Here is a 20,260-nt window from a genome sequence, read left to right as displayed (position 1 = left end):
CTAAAAACTTGAATCCGCAGTACAATAACTTCCAAAAGTCAATAACAATCCTATAGAGAAATCAACACTTAATGATAAATTCAATTTGACATCATCAACCAAACTATTATATCCTGAAAGACTTGCACAAGTTCTACGTAACAAAATCAATTTTTTTTTGAAATTCTAAGAAAATGCCATAAAAAATCATCTAAATAAGTCTAACAAGAAGAAATTCTTAGATTCTAAGTTACTTTTAAAACCAAACTTTTAATCAACTTTAAAGATCCATAGCTAGGATGCTGAAGAAATAAAATATTTGATTGAAAACTTTTTGAGTCACATTTTTGAATCAAACTTCACACATAACAAACAAAACTTGATTATGATACTTAAACAAGAAGTACCAAGTATACTCCAAAAGTCAAGTAAAACTGACTCCATTAATGAAAAATATGTTAGAGTTCTTCCAATAAGTGATAGCTTATACCAAATATTATAAGAAAATATCTTACATTCCTTTCAATCACGGATCCTTAAGTCTTAACCACTAAACATACTATAAAAATCCTTCACTACCCACAAATTAAATAGCTTATAACTATTAAACTATCATGATCTACATCTATACACAATTATAATCCAGTCTAGATTTAGCACAAAATCAACATCCACTAATACACTTCATGTATAACAAAGAGAAAGTTAGCCATCAATCTTACATCAAGTTACTCCAATAACTTCAAGAGATATTCAATACTATTAATCATCGTGTCCTCTCTATATAACTAATATTACATACATTAAAATATTTATGAAATAAATCTCTTCCATTGATAAAAGTCCATTTCATACTAACTATCGTGCATGATCATTCCAATATAATCAAGGTGACAATCTTTTCAAATGCATTTACTAATTCAAATACATCATTAATCGAACCACTCACTGGTAGCAAGGATATTCTAGTGAATTGTAGATCTGCTACTTCCAGTTCTAAACCAAATAGGATAATCATTACCTAAATACATCAAAGGCCTTTAAGTATTCTAAATGAAATCAAATATCTTGTACATTAGGTTTTATAATAACTTAACAACTAAGAATTTTTTTATCCTATTGGACATTAGCTCCAAATAATCCTACAAAGAAATTAAGATGCCACACTTAATCTGAAACTCAAAAAATCATCTCAAATTGCATACAAATGTATAATACTATCAAAACACAAAATGATAATCCTAAAACTCAATGATATCTTATATGAGTGCCATAGTTTACACTGTTAAACCCATTTATATCAAACTACTACCTTTGTTCAAAGTTCTTAATTGCTATGGATGAAGGGATCAAAACTGGTCGAAGTCAAAGAGACGCATTGGTGGACATTCCGAGTGGTCCGATGACTAGAGCTCATGCGAAGAAAATTAAAGATTCACTTCAAGCATTGGTATGCGTGGTTCAAGGACAAGTGGGACAAGCTAGTGTGATTGAAGACCTTAAAGATGAAGATCAAACACTTTACACCTTGCTTGAGGTCCATGAGAATGACGGTGAAGAGCTTGAGCTTGTCAAGTTCAAGGGTCAAGCTTAAGCATTGGTTCGATTGAGTAGTAGTTTTAGTTATTTGATTAAGTGTTTCATTATTTGTTAGTATGGCCAGAATGGTTAGTAAGGCCGAATTATTCATTGGAGTTGTAACTTAATTATTTCGGTTTCTCAAGACTTTGTAGGCTATAAGTATCCAAACTCGTTCATTTATTCGATAGATAGAAATTTCCAACTTCTTGTGAGTTTACTCTCTTTGCCGATTGGCTTTTCCACTTGAATACTTGAGAGTCAACCTCGAGAGTGTTCAATCTAACTTATCAACCAATAATCACAATTGGTTGTGGCGTCTTCTACCAACAAATCTTGGTTCACAATTCTGTTGAGTTGTGGGTCAAATTAGTTTCAAGGTTCATAATTTTGCGGGTTAAAGGGTTCGAGGTTCTTCCGCAATCCAACTTCAGGGTACGAGTTCATGCCTTTCTTGGTGGGTTCGTATCAGCTTGGCAGCATCAGAGCTAGTTGACGGTATCAAGTATATCCCTTTATTTTTTGATTGATCGTTTGTTGACGGTATCGTTTGATTGTGGGAGTCGTTTCTTGTGCAGCAAAATTCTAGGGCTTTCGAGTTTAATCCTTGTTCAATTATTTGTTTTGTATCTTACAAATTTGTAGGGTTTTCGTGTTTACATTCTTGTGTCATTAATTGCTCTTGTCAAAAATGCTAGGGTTTTGTTTTCGTTCTTCGCGTCTTGAATCTTCTTGTTTCTGTTAGTTGTTTTATTATAATATGTCTGAAATTTGGATCACTTGTGTCCTTGTGTTTTGTGCATAGATTATAGTGTTAATTTGTTGTTCATCTGTGTCATTTGATTGTGAATCAGTCCAACAAAAAATATATATATTTTCCAGCTGTTAGGTTTCTTGGTCACGTATCAAACTTGGGTTTATGTTTCTTGTATTGTCCGAATTAGTTCTTGTTGATTTCCTTCATTTTTGTTTCCAGCATCCATATTATTATTGTTTCATGAATTTTGTTGAAGTCTTGAGTAAAAAAATACCTCAGTCATTAGTTATGGGAAACAACTTGCTGGTCGTGACTTTCTTGAAGAATCTGATTCCTTGTTCTAGGCTTCTTGTTTGTTTCGTTTGTGAAATTGGATTTTTGGAATAAAAGAGGACTGATCATGTATAATTCTTGGAATCCTAAATTGAAACTTCAAAATTCTTGAAGTTCTTGATTGTTCGAAACTCAATCTTGAGATTTTTGAAACCTTAGTCTTGATTCCTGAAACTTTGTTTCACCCAAGAGCTGACTTTGTTAAAACCGAGGGATATTGAGTTGTTTGGGGGGAATAAATCTTCAAGTTTTGTTGTTTCTTGATTTCTGGAAAATACCTTCTTAAGTTCTTGAAAGAATCTCGAAAGTTTTTAGGGTTTTGGTATTGAATCTTGTGCGATACAAAGCTGCAAAATTCCAGCCGTCAAATCCTTGTTTCATCGAAGTTCTTGGCTGAAATTGTTAACCAGAATTTGATGCAATAAATCTGCTATTACAGCCATGAAATTTGATCCGTTAAGAGACCAAAATCATGCCTTGTTCATGTTTTTGTGAACCTTCAAGTCGGCTGAATAGAAATAAACAAAACAGCCACCTTTTACTGATCCAATTCCATTTCGAATTCACCAAATTGCATCAACCAGCTGTAAAACCGATTCCTCTTGAGAAAAAGTCATTGTTTCCAGCCAAATTCCTCTTGTTTCATTGGAAAAGGGAGTTTGATTTTAGTTTTGCAAGATAAACCAGTCCAAATTCAATTTTCCAGATTTTACAATTCACAGACAGTCACGAACTAGCGTTGGTTAATTTCGTCTCCAATAGTTTTGGCATCGAGTCTTGTTTCCAAATTGTTAGACTGGTCAAATCTACTCATCTAAGTTAGTTTCGGTCACCAATCCGTGTCTTTTAGTCCCAAGAATAGCCAATTTTCGAGCAACAACCAGAAGACTACCTCTTATATGGTGTGGTCACATCAACTTAGTCATTTGACACCCAAGTGAACCAAGTGAAGTACCACAATCAGACAATTACCTCTTGTAAAGCGTGGGCATGTCAACATAGCCATTTGACATCCAAGTGAACTAAGTGAAGTACCACAACTTGAGTTGGTTTTTGGTGTTAAGTTGGTTGATATTCTTGAGGAAAGATTTTGATTACTTCAAGTAGGATAATCCGAGGCATTGAGAACTATCTGGTGAGAATATTAGAGTGCTCAAACACTTGAGTGATACACCAGAGTGAGTGAAACATGTAAGGGAGCGAGTGAGGTAATTTCGTTTATTGTTAATAACATTTTCTTGCAGGGATTACTTAAGCTATGTCAAACGAAGGAGAAAATCCTGTCATTGATCCAACATTGAGACTAGAATCTATCTTGGGAGACTTCCAACGGCAAATAAACATCAGCATGGAGTCTTTGCATGACCGGATAGATCGATTGGAGAAATCTCAAAGCAATCCAATAGGACGCTAGGAAGAAAGAAAGAGCCATGGAGAACGATAAATTGATGAATTTAGTGACTCTAACTCCGAGGATGACCTTAGACAACGTCAATCAAGAAGAAACACAAGACCAGTGGGAGATGTTATAAAGGGAATCAATATGAAAATACCACTTTTTAGGGCAAATCCAATCCTAATGCTTACCTTGAATGGGAAAGGAGGATTGAACTGGTGTTTGACTACAACGACTACACTGAGCAAAAAGTGAGATTGGATGTAGTGAAATTCACAGACTATGCCATAGTCTGGTAAGACCAAGTTCGTGCAAGTAGGAGAAGGAAAGGGGAACCAGCTATCACGACTTGGCTTGAATTAAAGAGGTTGATGAGAAAATGCTTTGTACCAAGTCATTACCACAGGGACTTGTACCAAAAGCTCCAAACCCTCAACCAAGGTAGTAGAAGCATTGAAGACTATTATAAGGACATGAAAATATCAATACTTAGAGGAGACATTGCAGAGGATAAGGAAGCAACCATGGCACGTTTCTTGAATGGACTAAGGCCAGAGATTATTGATCAGTTAGAAATTCAACATTACATCGAGCTTGAGGATATGGGGGAGAAGGCTATCAAGATTGAGTGAAGGCTCAAGAGGAGGGGTCAAGACCAAAGATACTCTTCTTATACACCCTTTATCCTGTGAAACGCAGCTCCTAAAAGAGAGGAGAGAGCCTCAGGTTCATCAACTAACCCAAGGCCGAGACTAGAGCTTGCTAAAACCAAAATGAAAAGTAATTCTAAGCTGACTAATGATGCATCCAAGATGAGGAATCGCGACACAAAATGCTTTAAGTACCAGGCTGAGGACACATAGCTAGTCAGTGTCCCAACTCAAGAGCTATGATTGTTTTGCCTAGCGGAGACATCGTCACAAATGACGAGTAGGAGTACGCGGACATGCCTCCATTTGTAGAGGAGGACGAGATTGAAGAAATTCCTACCAATGACAAAGTTGGGCTGGTTGCAAGGCGCACCCTAACTACACAAGCTAGTCACCAGGAACTCCAAAGAGAAAACATCTTCTACACTCGATGTCACGTGAGAGACAAAGTGTGCAGCTTGGTGATCGATCCAGGGAGTTGCACCAACGTAGCTAGCATCCTAATGGTGGAAAAACTTGGCTTGTCAACTGATGAACACCCTCGACCATAAAAACTCCAATGGCTCTACAACAATGGAGAGGTACGTGTTCTAAAGCAAGTCTTAGTTTCTTTCTAAATAGGTAGATACGAAGATGAGATTTTATGTGACGTTGTGCCTATGCAAGCTGCTCATATCATTCTAGGATGTCCATCGTAGTTTGACAAAAGAGTTAGTTATGATGGTTTTAGTAATAAATACTCTTTTGTCCATTATAATAGGAAAATAACACTTGCACCACTTACACCACAGCAAGTGCATAAAGATCAAACTCAATTGCAAAAAGAATGCGATCTTGAGAGTGAAAAGAGGCAAAAGCCGAAAGGGAAAAGTGAGTCAAAGGCCGAAAAGAATAGAGGGAAAAAAGGCTTAAATGAATCAGTCATAGTTGAAACCAAAGAGAAGAAAATAACATAATGGCAAAAACCAGAGATGTGATGAGAGCTTTATTTTCTAATAGACCTCTTTTGAAGATCTGGTGTAAACGTATTTCATTAATCACTAACGATCTTGATATGTCTCTGCCTAGTAGTGTCACTAACCTTTTGCAGGAATACCAAGATGTGTTTCCTGAAGAAATACCTAGTGGTTTGCCACCCTTACAAGGAATTGAGCATCAAATTGACCTCATTTCGGGAGCTTCATTGCCAAACAAGCCTCCTTACTAGACTAATCCTGAGGAAACCAAGGAGCTCCAGCATCAGGTCGAAGAGCTATTAGCAAAAGAATGGGTCTAAGAGAGCTTGAGTCCATATGCAGTGCCTGTCTTATTGGTACCAAAGAAGGATGGCAGTTGGAGGATGTGCACAGACTGTCGGGCCATAAATGCCATTACGGTAAAGTATCGCCATCCCATACCTAGACTTGATGACATGCTTGATGAACTGTATGGTGCAATTATATTTACTAAGATTGACTTAAAAAATGGATACCCCTAAATTAGAATGAAAGAGGGAGATGAATGGAAGACGGCTTTTAAAATAAAACATGGGTTGTATGAGCAGTTAGTCATGTCATTTGGCTTAACTAATGCCCCTAGTATATTCATGCGTTTAACGAACTATGCCTTGCTTCCATTTCTTGGTAAATTTGTGGTTGTCTATTTTGATGATATCTTGGTATATAGTAAAAGTCTAGAACCAAGTTGATACAAACCTACCAAGAAAGGCATGAACTCATACCCCACATAGCCCCGGACCTAGATACAGTATCAAAGTTGGATTGTTGAAGAACCTCGATCTCTCTAACCCGTGAAGTTATGAACCTTGAATCTAATCGTGACCCACAGCTCAACAGAATAGCAAACCAAGATTTGTTGGTAGCAGAAGCGACAACCAATTGTGATTATTGGTTGATAAGTCAAATTGAACACTCTCAAGGTCGACTCTCAAGTATTCAAGTGGAAAAGCCAACCGACAAAGAGAGTTTAGAACTCACAAGAAGCTGGAAAATCTATCAAATAAATGAACGAGTTTGGCTCCTTATAGCCTATAAAGTCTTGAGAAACTGAAATAATTAAGTTAAGACTCCTACCTTTACTTGGACAATGACTAATTCGGCCCAGCCATTCTGGCCGTTCTAACAAATAATGAAACACTTGATCAAATAACTAAAACTAATACCCAGTTGAACCAATGCTTATGCTTGACACTTGAACTCGACAAGCTCAAACTATTCACCCTCATTCTTGTGGACCCCAAGCAAGGTGTAAAGTGTTTGGTATTTATCTTTAAGATCTTCAATCACACTAGCTTATCCCACCTGACCTTGAACTGAGCATACCAAGGCTTGAAGTGAATCTTTAATGTTCTTCGCAAGAGCTCTAGTCATCAGACCACTTGAAATGTCCATCAATGCGTCTCTTTGCCTTCGACCAGCTTTGATCCCTTCATCAGCTACATTTCATATCAACCATTTACACAGTGTTTCTCTCACCATTATTTTTTCACCAACCCAATACAATAAAGTCACAAATAACAAAACATGAATAATCATCAAGACACATTATTTTCAACAATTCACCTAATATACAAACAAGATACACAATAGTGATTCGAACCCAAACTTTGATACCACTAAATATCATGCCCCGTACCTGGAATGTAACACCACCACGCCCTAAACAAAACTAATGGCATAAGGTAACAAATTTTCAAAGCAACTACATTCACCTTTATATAAGCTTTCTAAATCTGCAAATACAAGATCATGCATAATAGCAATTCTGCATCTTCCAAAACAAAAGCAAGATCAAACCTTCTACAATATATACAATATTCAAATCTTATCATAAAGTATCTTATATAGAAGTACAAAAGTCATTCTCTAACCAAAAGCCATCTCCATCTCCATTACCACCCCCACGAGCTATCAAGATCTATCTCAATGAACACATCATTAACTGCATAATAACAACAAATGGTGAGTAAAATCTCACTCAATAAGCAGCGCATGTATCTCATTATTGGTCTGAGCATGTTGCATACATAGTACATTTCAAACATCTTTAACTTATATATATAACTTTATAAGAACATGATCATTATAAACATTTCAATGGCATATCATACATCACAAACATAAAGGAGCTCAAACCATAAGACAACAATTGATCTTGGATATCCAATTGTTAACTTAACCGATTAACATAGTTCATAGTGCTAGCTATAACACGGGCCCATTTCATATTACTAACTACAATGCGGTTAGTCTATTTCATATACCAACTACAACTGGGGAACTAGTCCTGTCAAAAAAAGTTATAAGCAACTACATTTATATAAGCAACTGTTTTTTTAATGACAAAAAAAGAAGTTGCTTATACAAGAGCTCAACAAATGTTGCATTTCATCTCACAAATGACCATGGCAAGAGTAATAACAAATATCACAAGTTATACATGCTCATGATACTTTAGCAATTAAACAAGTAGCTTTCAAAATCATCTTCCAAAAGATATAGAATACATGCACCAGTTTCCTTGGTCCAATGGATGCCCACGCTAATTCAAGTAATCAGAATAATGGCTACCTTCCTCAACTAGACATAATAATAAAATACTCAATCACAACCTTAAAGATACCAAGCTACTCCAAATTATCATAAAAAGGAGTCTAAGACTTCCCTTAACCACTAATTCCTAGTAAAAGATCATTTCCTCATCTTTCCTAATACTGACAAATCCTTGAGAAAGATTCTAAAATCATCCAATAATCAATTACCAACTATTCTACTTATCTAATATAATAATATGTGTGCTAAGATGTTCTATTGCCTAATTTACTAAATAATAAGAGATTATCCTACATAAAATGATCATCCAAGATTCAAAATGGTATATACAAACTTAATAGCTAAATATATTACCCACAAGAACATTTACTTCATTTATAGTCAAAATGACTAAACTAAATTTGAAATAACATTAAAAGCCTAGAAAAGTCTCCATTAACCTCTCCAATTCCATTTCATTTATGGCCTATCAAACCCAAATGAAACTAATGATGAATACCAATATTTAGTAGTCTTAAGAATCTAAATAAACCTCCAATAAACTAAATTTAGGCTGATATAATCAAAGCCCTGAAATTCCAAGAAAATAGCAAAGTTTGACTAATTTTTAAAAATTCATCTTACATTCGAAAATCATGAAAATTCAATTGAAGATAGCCCATAAGAAGATGAACGAAGCGGTATTTTTAGTTTTCCAAAATTCTAAATTTTTTTGGAGAAAATTTGAAAATATTAAATTGCAGTGAATAGTAACTGCCAAACTTTTGACCGGCGATTGCCAGCAACTCCGACGACCAAATGCCATTAAATTTGATGAGGCAGTGCTTGAGGTCATGGGTAATCAGATGGTTGTGTGCGTGCATATTGCCGGTGCTCCGGTGATGGCAAATTAAACCTCTAAATTTTGGTATTTTTGGGAGGAAATAGAAGGAAGAGAGAGATAAGAAAGGGATGAATAAAATGAAGAAGAAAGTGTGTTTGTGGGTATCGGCTCCCTTAGTTTCTAATTTATCACATAATAGCCTCAACCAAGAAATCAACCTATCAAATTGCACTAAAGTACTGGAGTTGGCTATTACAAGAAAATTGTCCACGAGATGGAACTACGGCTAATTAAGTGAATGAACTCCTTAGCTAATAAATAATCTTTGAAAATCTATGTAATAGAAATAAGAAATATGCCGCAACAAGCAGAGGTGTCAAAATAAGTATAGCTTAACACCCTTCCCCTTTCCTTACTGTAGCTTGTAGGTGTGCAAAGTCTTAAGTCTCAATTTTGCTGCTACGTTTGCAAAAATATCATCATCTTCTGGTCCTTCTAATCCCTCTTTCAACCACTCAAGTTCTTCTAAACCATCAGATTTGGCATCACTATCATCATCTTCACCTGCAGGCTGTTCTTTAGCTTCATCTTGCTGCTCCACAGCTTTTTTGCCTTTTTCCTTTGCTGATTTTGTGATTGCTTTATTATGCTTTTTGTTTCTAGCTTCTTTGGTTGGTCTTCTTATAGACTTTTTTGACTATTTGTTTCCCCTTTTTGTTTGCCGGCTTTTTGGGGTGGCTTTATCAGATGTCACATTTTTTGCCCCACTACCCCCTCCCATGTTCATGCCTAATAGGTTGTTTCTATTATCATCATGACAGTTCACAAGATGTGGGGCATTAGTGGTGGCACTTTTAATAGACTTTTTCCTCTAGCAGAAGCAACTTGACTAGGTATTTCATCATGCAATTCAGCATATATGTTGACAACATCTACGCCTTCATGCATAGCTAATATTAACTCTACATCTTTATCTCCTTTGACTTCAACTGCTCCAACATCCCACCCACATATTGGTATTTCAAAATATAGGTTCACATCTAAGGCATCACCATACCTAGCATACATTTTACACAACATATCCCTGGACAATTTTCTTGTCTCACAATTTTTAAATATGGCAACGTTGTTGCTAGTATAGATAGTTTCTGGTTCCTATATGAATATACTACCAAAATGCAATTTTATAGTGATTCTTTTTGAAGTTATCATTTTTTCAAAGCCTGCATTAGAAGTACTGAAAACACATGATAAGAAAAAGACACAATCTGATAAAGAAAAAGACATGTAGTATATTACATACTTCAATGGACCACATGATGGCTAACAACCTGGCAAGCAAGGATTAGTCAATGGCCAAATTGCCAACACTTTATTGGTAGCCAAATCACTCTATATTATTGACAACCAAACTGTGACGACCCGCAAAATTTTCTTATTTTATATTATTTTATTTTATTTCTTCATATGCATTTTCTTCACTATACTATATTATATTAATTTCCAGAGATTTTTATAAATGAATATAGTTTTTAAATCACTGTTCTGGTATAAGTTAGTTCATGTTAATTTTGAAGTGCATTATGGACGTGGGACCCGCTAGTGTGGTAAGTGCGATAAATTTTGACGACTAAGTGAAGTTTTGCATAACGAGATATTATTTTATAAGGTATTAGGAGATAATTAGAGATTAGCTATATCGGTTAGTCTTGAAAGACAAAAGGATGAGAATAAACATAGGAAAAGCCAAGTGTCATGAAATCAATGGATGTTGGACTTTGACCTAACTTTCCTTCACCTTTACTAAATACAAATTTGACCAAAAATCATCCTCATTTTCTTGCATCTTGGCCGGCCCTCTTGAGAGAAAAAACCAAGAGAGAAAACTTCATTTTCCAACGTCAAACTTGCTTCAATCTTGAGTTCCAACCAATAAGTTTACAAATTTCTCTATAAAAGTTGTTTACTAAGAAGGTTTAGAGTTTTTGGTGGAGTGACCTTGGAGAAGAAAGCACTAAGCTTCCATTTTTCTTGGAGGAACAAGGTAACATTGGCTAGAATCTTCCCTTTTCTTCAATTAATTGTCAACTAGTGGTTTAGGGTTGTGATTTTTGTAGTTTTATGGAAAAATTTCAAGGAGAAAGTGGTGACATGGGAAATTTCAGTTTTATGGTGAATTTTCTGCTCTTATTTGATGCTTGAGCATTGGCCATGGATTGATAGCTTTGTTATGTGTAATATTGAGCTTTTATATGCTAGTTTTACTTGCCTACGAAAAATTCCAGCTTGTGTGCCTAAATTTCAGTTTTACGGTTTCTAATTTGAGCATGATTAGGGTTAGTTTTGGAGCTACCAATTGGTTGTATTTGAAGGGTATTGTGGCCCTAATTAAGTGCATGTAATAGCTTATGATTTGTGGTTGCTATTGAGGTAGAATTGCTATAAGTTTTGGTGTTGATTGTAGGGTGGAAAATAAGGAAATTTAGGGGAAGTGCTGTCCAATTTTGGAGTTACTTGATTCCTTTGAGTTTGGATTGATTTGAGCTAGAAATGAAGGGCTTTGGGGTTGTTCATGTTTCTAGGACCAATCGCTACCTTTTCACTCCGAAGCCACCCTTTTGTACCCTTGCATTCGTAGTTCATTTGGATAGGCTTACGACCCGTAATCGAGTCGCACTTGTGAATTCCGTTTACTATGTTTCGGTTGCGGGAACCATAATTATTTTACCTTGGTTGTTCGTAGGACGTGCCGGTGATTCAAGGCGTATTTCGGGAGGAAACATTTGAAGTTGTTTTGTTTAAACTGGTGAGTGTACCATTCGCATGAATTGTTGATTCGTTGATTTATTTGTACTTGAAATCCGTGACTTGAATGACTGTGATTTCCGTTTATTCTGGACGAGACGAGGGTGTACTTTATCACACACACTCATCTCTCTTGCTTATTTGACTGTTTACTGTATAAACTTGAATCTGTTACCTGTGCCTGATATGATGTCGTTCGGAGGCTTGTATCCAATGACCTTCCTGTTAAATCTGAGCTGAACCTCATGAGTAATTAATTGAATCGAGCCAGCAAGAGGTTTGGTTGAGGAAAATTGACAAACTATGGGGGTCTGTTTCTTTGGAATCTTTGAGTATTGGAGACTCTCGATTCCTGGTATACTCGAGTATTACCACCCCTGTTTCTATTGAGGCGTTCGGGCCCAATAAGGGGTATGTTTGGTGGACGGAATTTGGTGTAAAGTGGTGTTCTACTGGACTGGATTTTTTACTTGAAAGTTGACAGAGTGTCAACTACTACCTGATCAAGCTCCGGTAAAGCAATGGGAATTCGCTTTTGAGAGCCATCTGTATCCTTCCTATTTGAGATCTTTATTCATTTCCTTATTTGGTGTGTATATTTGACTGATTAAAAGTAAAGCTCCATGATTTTTGACTGCTTGTACTTTTGGTACTTCATTGGGCGAAAGCTCATCCCCGTTACCTTTGTTTTCCTTACAGGGGTCAATATATTTTGGAACTATGATTTTGAAGATAAGAGTTGAGCTAGTTATAGACATTTTGTTCATGCTCCTCTGTAACCGAAACCCTAACTGTATTTTGTATAAGTGTAGATATTATGGCTTGTACTTCAAGTAATTTGTTGAAGACTTCAATGTATATACAAGTGTGTTTTGTCATGTATCTTGAGTGTATTTGTTTGAGTTTGTACTTTCCTTTGGCTTTGGTGAACTTTTCCGGAACCCGTTGGGAAATCGGGCATGAGCGAAGCTTGAACAGAAAAAAAAAAAGTTTTGGCGGGAAAATTCTTCAAGGAATCCAGCCATATATCCGGCCAAATCTTAGCCGGATACTTGGCCGGATTGGCAGGGCAATTTGAAAAAAAATTTGGAAAGGCTACTGCCATGAATCCGGCCGGATTGTGACATGGCAGCTGTCCTTGTGATTTTCCGTCGGAGTGTTTAATCGAAGTTCCATTGTTTCGTTTGACTTGATAATCATGTGTTCGGCTTAGTACATTAAATCTCCGATCGTTCGTTTCTCGCAGTTCTATCGCATTTTGTAGGGTTCATTTTTGTAGGGTTTATGTATAATTTGACTCCGTAGTCCTGGTAAGAGATGGGCAGGAAATTCGCTAACTCTTGGGGTACGCCCTAGAGGAAGGTGGGGCTGTCACATAAACCACCCAAATCTAACACTAATCAACATTTTTCAAACTGACATAACCATATTTTAACCATATTTAGCTGTAATCCCAATGATTTTAGAACTCGTGTATGCATTTTTTTTACCCTAATCTTAACACATAAGTTGAATCCTAGCCAATAAAAACTCTGTGCTTAAACATGATAATACAGGTTATCCCAAATTAGAAAAATTTTAAATTAATCAATGCTTAAGGGTCATAATCACTCAATTTATAAGATTTCCAACGCTCGATAGTACTATTTCTATTCAAACTGCTCAAGTGCATCCCAGATTCTAAAGTTGATGTCAAAATACTTACAGGACACAACAATAGCTTTCGTGATAGTCTTACACAACTACCTCTATTTCTATTCAAACTGCTCAAGTGCATCCCAGATTCTAAAGTTGATGTCAAAATACTTACAGGACACAACAATAGCTTTCGTGATAGTCTTACACAACTACCTTTTGATCTTCAATGGCAGATCTAGGGTTTTTTATTTTGTGGGTTAACATTTTTGTGGGTTTATAGCCATTGTCACTCCTTTATTTGTTGGTCTTTTTTCTCTCTCTTTCTCGCGACAAAGATTAGAGCACGAGAAATCTGCCTTCATCTACTCCTCCTTTTGTATTTATATTGTGATGACCCCACTTCCCCCTAGGGCGTACCCAAGAATTTGACGGACCGCCTGCCCAACTCTCGCTAGGACTCACTCACTCACTCAATCAACTCTCAAGATTAATCATTCAAGCCTCTAAAATAACATTTAAGTTCTGCAATTCAACCAAAATGCAAACTTATTTACAACCCAAAAACCAAATGTATGATACAACGTCAAATATCAAAACACAACCTATCAACCAAGAGTACAAGAGGGTTACACACTCTAGTTCACATTCAATTGTTCTGGACCTCCATTCCTGTAAGGAAAACAAAAACTAAAGGAATGAGTTAAAAGCCAAGTGAGGTTCCTAAACAAGCAATCAGGTAGATAAACCATGGAAGTATGGTATTTAACAGTTTGAACACTTTGCACAACAATAAACAGTCATTCATGAAATAAACATTCATTCATTGGAAGGATACGTGCTCACTTGAAGGCATTCATTCAGTCATTCAGTCGCCAATCATTTCCCTTATTCCTCCATCATTTGGAAACATTTAACAGTCAAAACTCCTTCAGTATTCATTGTCACTCATTCATTGATTTTATTGCATTGAATTCACTGGTCAGTTCTGTGAGAACCCGTAAATTTTCTCATTTTCTCATTTTTTAGGTTTTATTCTATTTAATGGCATGTTTTTCTGCATTTTCTTTATTAGGAAAATTTTTCGAATAATTTTTATGAGTAAATATAGTTTTTAGATAATTTTTCTAGTATCGGTTAGTTTTTGAGAAATTAAAAACGTATATCGGACGTGGGACCCGCTAGTGCGGAAAGTTCGGTAAAATTCGGCCAATTGGGTTAAGTTTTGTATACAGGGTTTAATTTACTAGGTGCGAAAAGATAATTAGAGGATACCATATGGATGAGAGTTGAGGAAACAAAGGGATATGCATGCATTAAATAGGGTGACAAGTGTCACCATATGATTAAATCTTGCATTTTTTACCACTATTCATTACTTTACCAAATTAATACCAAAATTGACCAAAAATTCACCATTTTCTTCCTCTTCTTGGCCGGCTCTCTCCAAGCAAAAAAGAAAAGAAAACTCTCTACCATCTTACCTCTAATCTTGCCCAATCTCTCAATTAAACCGTTTAATCTTCAAATTTCTCCATAAAACCTCTTAGTTTAGTGAAGTTAAGCTTGGTTGTGGAGTTGTTTGGAAGGCTAAGGTGGTTAGTTGCTTCCTTTCTTGCATTTTAAGGTGAGTATCTAAGGAACTCCTCTTTTGTTCTTGATGATGTGTAATTAATGGCTTGTGGTAGCCTAAGAGGTGTTTTGTGGGTTATTTCATGATTTTAGTGAGATTGATGACATTTTTCTATTTATTCATGATTTTTCTGTTTTAAGATGATTACTATTGTGTGGCCATGTATGATGGTTGGAAATGATCTAGAATGAAGCTAGAATGCGTAAATTGTGGTTGTTTGCGGAAAATTTCCGCATTGAACGGAAAAATTCGGAATTAGGGTTGCAATTGAACCCATTCTGCCCGGTACTGTTGCACCTAGTTAGAGGCTGAATTAGCCTTGGGTTAAAACATGAAAGTTGTAGGGAATAATATTTTATAGGTGCCTACAAAATTTCAGGCCAATCGGAGCAACGTAGCCTATGAAAAGACTGAAATACCCCTGCTGCCCTGTTTCTGTCCGAACTTGGTAATCAGTTTTGGTATTTGGTTAATTTGATTGGGAATACGATTGATTTGGTTGTTGATGTCTTCTTAAGAAATATATCCTGGTATCTTAGCTTTCGGATGGCTTTGGAATCACTTGAATTGGACTTAGGTAGCCTGACTTATGATGATTTAACCAGAATGCGGTTTATTAACCTGTTTATGCGGTTCTGGTTTGGTATATTGATCTTTTGATCTAGTTGCACTACAAAATGGACTGAGTGGCCTTCTTCAATATTGTAGCCCTTTCTGTTAGCTTCGAAACGGTGTATATTGTACATCCATCCGATAATCGTAGTGCCGGTTGTGGCCAATACGCTTAATGACGGCAAAACTGGTTTTAGGTCTTAGAGCTTAACTTTCATTTCCGGACTTTCCTTAGCTTACTTTAGTACTTATACATGTTAATGAAGCCTTATTTTTGGTAGTATGTGGAAATTGGTTTATAACTTGTAATCGAGTCTTATTGTGCCTATTTGAATATTTTAGGGCGTGACGGTGATTAAAGACGCTCGTGGGGCGGAAGTGTATGAAATTTCACTTGCTTACTTGGTAAGTATACTACTCACTCGTTTGTTTACAATGTGGCTTTGTTATATTTGAACTTGATGCCTTGAAGGCTTATTTGCACCGGTGAAATTGATTAAAGTGAGGGTGTACTTGAGCGCCCTCACCCCTTTTGTATTATATATGACTGTTAACTGTGGTACTTGAATAGTACATGAAATATTGGATTTGGTGTCGTATGTGTGACGACCCCACCTCCCCCTAAGGCGTACCAGAGGGTTTGGCGGACCGCCTGCCCAACTCTCGCCAGGACTCACTCACTATCTAAAATGAATCGCGTGCGTACATCCATGAACCATAAATAACATCCACAATTAAAACTTATCATTTTACATTGATACCAAATCAAGGTACAAAGCCTCAATATACCCAAACGGTTCAAAGTATATACAATCCCATAACAAAACATTCTATTCGAGAAATAGCGCGAGTACAAGTCAAAAGTCAAAATAACTAGACTACGCTAGTCTTTACACGTCTCATACGTCACTCGTACCCCTGTAAGGAAAACAAAACTAATAGGGTGAGCCAAAGCTTAGCGATGTTCCAGATATCAAATTGTCCAGCAAACAAGATACTACCAATGTAATAGTGAAATAGCGAGCAAACAAGTTCAAGTAAAGAGATAATACTTCAAGTAGTCAAGAAATGTGTGGATCATGTTCACAAGTAAGGATACAGTTGCTCATGTCTCGGCTCCATCCCAACTTGATCGAATAGTAGTTGACACTCCGTCAACTTTCAAGTAATAACTAGTCCAGAAAGAAAACTTCACTTCTCGTCAGTCTCCGTCCACCAATCAACCCCCTTCTCCGGGCCCGCATGCCACACGAAACACGGGTGGTAATACTCGAGTATACCGAATTGCCGAGGAGATAACACTCCACTCGACCTTACTAGTGACCCAGGGTTTGTTATCTAATCGACCAGGCCCTTGCCGGCTCGACTCGATTAACTAGCCACAGGGTTTCTGGAATTCCAGGCATAATATAATTCATGTGCATGTAGGGCAAGTCAAGCAAAGTCGATAAACAAGAACAATTTAGATAGGGCAAGTGCGATAAAATACACCCTTGCTCTATCAAATCACATATATATCACGTATTCATGTTGATCAAAGATAAATGGCAAATATCGAGTTCAATTAGATATTTGGAAGCACTCACCAAAATAGTGCCTCTAGTGCTCGTGTCTGGGTGGTACTCCGGGTTTGGAGTCCAAATCTGCGATAAACTTAACTTGAGAACTTTGAAAATCAACTAAGGTTCGAAACTTAAGCGTTTCGTTCAATAAGAATCAAGAAATTGAAATTCACTTGAGAAATAGTCGTGAAATAGTTGCTCGCTTTTCAAACTGAAAAATTTGATAACATGTTTGCTTGGAGATGACTTTTGAGTCAAAAGTGCAAGTAAAACGGTTTCATAGTGATTCATATTGTTTTCCTAAGAGTACAAGTTCGGCCAAGTCTTAACGTATAACCCTCGATAAACAAAGTAGCAAAGGTCCTCGATAGTTCAAGTGATAATCACTTTTAACCTTTACTCAAGTTGCAAGTATAGTTTTCTAGTCCTCAAGCGTAAATTTGGAGATCACTTAGTCCAGTTTCCAATGCAACCTAGCTAAATCCCCAATTTACAGAACCAAAATCCAACTAGTCGGCTAATAAACCGTACTACCTTTAAATGACTATATCTCAGGTTACCAAGGTCCGATTAAGGTGTTCTTAGAGGCGTTTAAAAGCTAAGACAGAATACTAAAACTTTCATGTTTTGGCAAAGAGCTAAATCAATACGGACCATAGTGAATAAATACGATTAACTGGATGAATTGTCCAGAATGGATCACTGGAATGCATCCTAGGGCAGCGATAATATTTTGGCTTTTTCACAGTCTACATAGCTCCAATTGGGCTGAAATTTTGTAGGAACCTACAAAATACCATTCTCTACAACTTTCATGTTTTAGGCCAAACCTAATTCGGCCTCTAACTATGAGTACTAAAACCGGGCAGAATGTAAACATAAAATTCCAGAAATCTGGAGTTTTTGGGATTTCATGACAATCTATTTATTTTCTTGCTTCCAACACTACCAAAGCCCCTTATATAATCTTACATACAACATATACTGACTATACAACAAGTTTAGGCAGAAATTTATTAAACCCTAACTTGCATATATCATCCAAAATCATCACAACAACTTGCATATCTTGTAATCAAGCCAAAACATGAACTAGATAACATCTTAAACCAAAATTTAAAAGAACAAGAACCATGATCAGATCTTATACCTCAAAGACAAAGCTTGGAAGAGTGATACTCCACCTCCTTTGGAAATTTTTAGTTCCCCTAGCTTCTCAAACCCATAACTAACACTTTAACCGGTTTAGAAGTTTAATTTCTCACTTGGATGGCTAAAATCAAGAAGAAGGAAGTTGTTTCTTGCTCTCTCTTTCTCTCCTCTCTTGTTCGGCCAAGCAGCAGAAATAATGAAGGAAAAGGAGCAAAAATTGGGGATAAGAAGGAAGACCATCTCTTGGTCAAGAAACCCTTAGGTGGCGTCACCACCTCCTCTCATTTTTCTCTTTCTTTTCCTTGCTATTTCCAACCCTAAGTTTCGGTCAAGCTAGCTGGCAAATGAGAAGATATTTTGCTCAAGTATTAATGAGCTTGTATGGTAAGAAAGTGTTGCGTTCAATCGGTAATGCACGGTACCCGTCGGTTCACACCGTTTTTCTTAAAAACACATGTACTAGGGTTTTTTCTTCCTATTCACTAACCTTATATCATTGCCCCTAATCACATATTATTTCTCACTTAAAAGTCACTTTTAATCACCAAATTTGATCCTTGTTCCATACCGAAAATTCATCCGGCGAGAAATCGCGAAAACCCTAATTTTGCCCCAATCTTGAAACCAAAAGTGAAACCCTACTTTCTAGGTTTATTTGCACTTATTGTGGAATGATTGGGTGGTAGGGCTTTAATAAATAATAATTTCCAAATAAAAGGCATTTTTGAGGAAAATATAAGAAATTTGCGAGTCCTCACACTCTCTCCCCCTTAAAAGAATTTCGACATCGAAATTCATACCTTTCATCGTGAACAGGTCGGGATATTTTTCTTGCATGTCCTTTTCTAACTCCCAAGTTGCTTCTTCCACTTCATGATGCTTCCATAGAACCTTTACTAAAGGAATCTGCTTGTTTCTTAGGTCATTCACCTTTCGATCCAATATTTGAATAGGTCGTTCTTCATAGGTTAAGGACTCGTCAAGTTCAACATTTTCGGGTGGCAAAATGTGAGTCGGATCCAGATGGTATTTTTTAAGCAGAGAAACGTGGAAAACGTCATGGATCCTAGACAAACTAGCTGGTAGCTCAAGTCGATAAGCCACATTTCCTATTTGCTGAAGTATATTGAAAGGTCCTGTATATCGTGGTTGCAACTTTTTCCCTTTTCCTGCTCTAATATTTCCCCTCAATGGGGTAATCCGAAGAAACACTTTATCCCCTATCTCAAACTCCAAATCCTTTCTCCGATGATCGGCATAACTTTTTTGTCGGCTTTGGGCTGTTTGAAGTCTCTGACGGATCACCTTTACCCTTTCATAGGCTTTCTCAATCCATGGTATTGTGGTCGGATCTATAATTTTTCTCTTTCCTATTTCATCCCAATGGATTGGTGATCGACATCGTCGTCCATACAAGACTTCATATGGGGCCATTTGAATAGAGGAATAATAACTATTATTATATGCAAATTCAACCAAGGTCAAGTATTGACTTCAACCTCCTCCAAAATCCACAATACAGGCTCTCAGCATATTCTCAAGAGTTTGAATAGTTCTCTCAAATTGTCCATCAGTTTGCGGGTGATACGCTGTGCTATAACTCAATTTAGTTCCTAGAGCCTCTTGCAATTTCTGCCAGAATCGGGATACAAATCTAGGGTCTTTATCAGATACAATGCTCACTGGTACCCCGTGTAGTCTCACCACTTCATCCATATAAAGTTTAGCAAGTTTTTCTAAGGAATATTTCATATTTACTGGCAGAAAATGTGCAGTCTTAGTTAATCGATCCAC

The sequence above is a fragment of the Coffea arabica genome, chromosome 6e, assembly GCF_036785885.1.
Source record: "Coffea arabica cultivar ET-39 chromosome 6e, Coffea Arabica ET-39 HiFi, whole genome shotgun sequence".
NCBI classification, from domain to species: Eukaryota; Viridiplantae; Streptophyta; class Magnoliopsida; order Gentianales; family Rubiaceae; genus Coffea; species Coffea arabica.
The sequence above is the reverse complement of the archived record's forward strand: the minus strand, read 5'-3'. Positions refer to the sequence as shown.